The sequence below is a fragment of the Chiloscyllium plagiosum genome, chromosome 3 (genome assembly GCF_004010195.1).
Source record: "Chiloscyllium plagiosum isolate BGI_BamShark_2017 chromosome 3, ASM401019v2, whole genome shotgun sequence".
Lineage (NCBI taxonomy): Eukaryota > Metazoa > Chordata > Chondrichthyes > Orectolobiformes > Hemiscylliidae > Chiloscyllium > Chiloscyllium plagiosum.
Genome location: NC_057712.1, coordinates 127,973,031 through 127,977,750, shown reverse-complemented (window position 1 = coordinate 127,977,750; position 4,720 = coordinate 127,973,031).

The following is a 4,720-nucleotide window of genomic DNA, read 5'->3' as shown; positions in this document are numbered from 1 at the left end:
AACCCGATGGTCGGAGGAGGAGCGTCTTATCTTCCGACTGGGAACCCTCCAACCGCAGGGGATGAACTTGGACTTCACCAGTTTCTTCATCCCCCCTCCCCCCACCTTGTCTCAGCCGGGTCCTTCCAGCCCGGCACCGCCTTCCTGACCTGCAGTCTTCTTCTTGACCTCTCCGCCTCCACCCTACTCCGACCTATCACCCTCACCTTGACCTCTTTCCACCTATCACATTTCCAACGCCCCTCCTCCAAGTCCCTCTTCTCCTGCTGAACACTCTCTGCTCATTCCTGAAGAAGGGCATGTGCCCGAAACGTCGAATCTTCTGTTCCCTAGATGCTGCCTGACCTGCTGTGCTGTTCCAGCAATAAAGTTTCAGCTTTGATCTCCAGCGTCTGCAGACCTCACTTTCTCCCCTAATTATTATGCAGACTCTTAAAAGCTTCCAAAATGAATTACGTTTTCACGTCATGATTTCTACGATGGCATGAAAGTCAGACATAGATCTAAACTATTACAATTTGGAAAAATATTTTTGCAATCAGTTGCTCTGCATTGGATACTTGAAAATGTGACTGTCTGTGACAAGATATATTTCATTAAAGTATCTAAAATCAATTACAGCAAACTGAGAATATTCTATCATGATACAAGGGCAAGGGAAGGATCGATTGGCAAACTACAGATGCCTAAATGACAGGCACTCTTGTGGCAGCAATGCAACCAGTAATTTTATGTGCTAAGGCAGTATTTACCACTTTATTTATGATGGCTATACTGAACATTTCAAACAAAATTAGAAACTTGAAGATAGCCCTGACACTCACTGGCAGGGGTGCATACAATCTAAAAGATGTACTGCAGAAATTCACCAAAGATCCTCAGACAGGACCTTCCAAACTCACGACCACTTCCATCTCGAAGAACAAGGGCAGCAGATATATATAGGAACACCACCACCTTCACGCCACTCATCATCCTGACTTGGAAATATATTACTGTTCCTTCACTGTCGCTGGTTTCAAATCCCAGAATTCCCTCCATAATGGCATTAGGGGTCAACCCACAGCACATGGACTCCAGCAGTTCAAGGCAGCAGCTCATCACCACCTTCGCAAGGGCAACTAGGGACGGGCAACAAATGCTGGCCAGCCAGTGACACTCACATCGCACAAAATGAATAAACAAAAAGTGACACTATGGAACTTGAACCCATAATATAGCTAAAATGTCAAAGCAGTAACAGAAAAATTGTGCACGGGCAAAAGTACTGGATGTTTGATGAAACATTAAACTAAAATCCCTTACACAGGGGCTATGATAACCTTTTCTGTATTATTCGAATTTTAGTATGTTTGTTACTGACACAGATTTGTGAAACAGTCCATAACTTTTTCCAGCGGATCAGTATCTCAGGTGGCCGGATGACTGGTTTGTGATGCAGAGTGATGTCAACAGTGTGGTTCAACTCCTACACTGGCTGAAGTTATCATAATTAATTCTCCTTCTCAATCTCTCCTCTTGCCTGAGGTGCAGTGGCCTTCAAGTTAAACCACCACCAGTCGTCCCTCTCGTTCTCTAATGAGAGCGCAGACCTATGGTTTTGTAGACTTGTGACTTTATCTTGACCTAAAGCCCCACTTGTCTGTTCAGCTTGTCTTAAAAGATCCCGCGTTAAAAGCAAAACAGGGCAAGCAACAGGTAGTCCTCAATTAATGGCAAAAATGTCATTTCATCATTATTTCATTGCTACTCATGGGATCTCAAATTGCCTGTCCCCTACTTTACGATAATGGCTACAGATCAAAAGTGATGAAATGACTGTGAAGCACTTTGGAAGTCCACAGGTTACAAAGGTTCTAACATAAATGTAATTCTTCCTTCAATTTTTTTTTCCTGTGCATTATGCCTCACAATTTTAGCCCACGCGGTCAAGTCCATGGTCAAGACGCTCATGTGGCTCAATGGTAGTATCCCGAATTCTCGACCAGTAAGCCTGAGTTCAAGTCCTACCTATTCTAGAGGTCATAGAGTCAGTCCAGCCCCGAGGAAAAAGACCTTTACTATTAAACCTATCCATGCCCCTCATGATTTTACAAACCTCTGCAAGGCCACCCCTCAGCCTCCATGTTCCAAGGAAAATAACCCCAGCCTATTCAGCCTCTCCTGATCGCTCAAACACCTGAACCCTGGCAACATCCTCAAATCTTTTGTGAGCCCTTTCAAGTTTCACAAAATCCTTCCTAAAGGAGGGAGACCAAAATTGCATACAATACTCCAAAAGAGACTGAATCAATGTCTTATACAGCTGCAACATGACTTCCCACTCCTATACTCAATACACTGGCCAATAAAGGCAAGCATATCAAATGTTTTCTTCACTATCCTATCTGTGACTTCAAGGTGTCTTTGTTCAGCAACACTCCCCACTCCCCAGGATTTTACCATTAAGTGTATACGTCCTGCCTTGATTTGCCTTTCCAAAATGCAGGACCTCACAGTTATATAAATTAAACTCCATCTGCCACTCCTCAGCCCATTGGCCCATCCCCTTGCACTCTGAGATAACCTTCACTGTCCACTACACCTCCAATTTAGGGTCATCTCCAAACTTTCTAACTAACCATACCTACGATCACAGGTATTTCACAATATGTCCAAGCACGTTGATCAAAAATATCTGTAACAGTGAGAGAAACTGGAATCAAACAACCCACATACCAAGGATTTATTTCAAGACCATGATGTAATTTGTCAGATACTGCTGTATCTGAGTTTTCCTGGAATTTCTGCATTCATGTGTAGAGACTTTGACAAGCACAACATGAGCATGCGAAAAGCATGAATCACTTGAATAGGTTTTACAGTTTAGGATCCTTGCAAAAGAATTAGAGGTTAGCATTACTTTAGAGAGGAGAATGAAGATCTTTAACTCTACCTGCCATAGGTCTTTGCAGCAATAGTCCCATATCTGATCATGTAATTTTAAAACATTACCTAACCAGCCACCTCAATGGCAACCGTAAATAACCCTAACCTTGAAACTGTTTGATCAGATCCTTGAGGCTCGGCTGCATATTGCATGTTATAAAATATGTTCAGCATCAATGCATGAACAAATCTAAAATCATCTGTCAAGGCAAAATTTCAAAAGCAGTTGAATCTAAATAGTACCACCACTGACAACATGTGTAATTTGGTTTTGAACATCAATTAAACATGTATAAACATGAAGTCATTATACAACTTGCATCAAGGTTCAATAGAAGCATACTTACCTCAAAAGACTCAAGTACAGAAACCAAGGCTGATGCTCCAATGCAGTACAAAGGGAGCACTGCACATTCAGAGGTCCTATTTTTCAGATGAGTTATGAAACTGAGCCAGCCATGCCATGCAGACACAAAATACCTAAGGCACTATTTCAAAAGAATAGGGATCCCTTGGTTATTCCCTTAACCAACATCACAAAAGCAGATTATCTAGTTATTGTCATTTTACAGTTTGGTTTGGGAGAACTTATTGCTTCTAAATTGGACGTTGCAATCCCTACATCACAACACTGATCACATTTAGGTCCATTGGCAGTATACCATTTTGGGACATTCACATCGTGAAAAGGAACATATAACTGCATTTACATAGTCCTTTCTTTTATTATGTTTAAGTATAGCAATTTGCTGATTATAGCATTTAGTTCAAGCAGAAGACCATCCTAACTTAGTAAAGCATTCAGGTCCCTTGGAGAATTTGCAAAATATCACCCATTTCAAATTACTCTCCCAGGAGAATAAAAATCAAGTCACAAAGAAAGAAAACAGAGCTGAATACTGTGAATAGATGTTGCCTGTAGGCTAGATTTAATGAGCTGGCTCCTGCAAAGGAAACTGACTTTGCTGGTGTCGGCTCATTTTGCAAATGATTTGACATATGTGGGACATGCCTAAGGTAGTGTATTAACTAAAGATATTCTTAGGCTGGATTTATCTAGTAACGCTGCTGCTGCCAGCTTCAGTCAAACTTCACTCTTCATTGGTAATGCTTAAACTAAATGAGGTAGCTCATTGCAAAAGAAACATGGCACCAACCAATGGGAGACTGAGTACTATTATAGATAGCCAAGTAGAAGTTTAGAACTGCAGTCTAATCTGCACACAATTATAAACTTTAATTTAAAGTGATACATGCTTATAAGTACATACCTAAAAACACACAAACACACTTTACATAGAGACACAACTGAATTCCCAGTTAACACCCACAGTGTGATCACAAATACTCAGTTACTCTACAATTAACAGATTCATACTCAATCTTTGAGTAAAATGTTTATATACACAACCAGAATTCATAAAAATGAAATTGAAAACTTCCACATTCAGTAACGTTCACATCTCCTCCAGAAAAGTTGTCATATTTTTACTCTATGTATTTCTTGTAAAACTGTCCATTTAACTTTAGAGACTTCCTTTCCTTCTGTATTTGCTGTCAGTCAGCAAAACCAATCTGTAACATTTTCTCACTTGCACCTTCTTGCCGTGTATACATTAGAGGACAATGAATAATTATCAATGTAACTTTCAATGGATATACGATATTCAGTATCACCCGGATCTCACTTGGAAAATTGAGAAATATAATTAATTCTATATTCAATTGCCTCCAGAGCAGCCAGTTCTTTACAGCCAAAGCCCTTTTAAAGACTGCTTTCATTTTCTTAGTT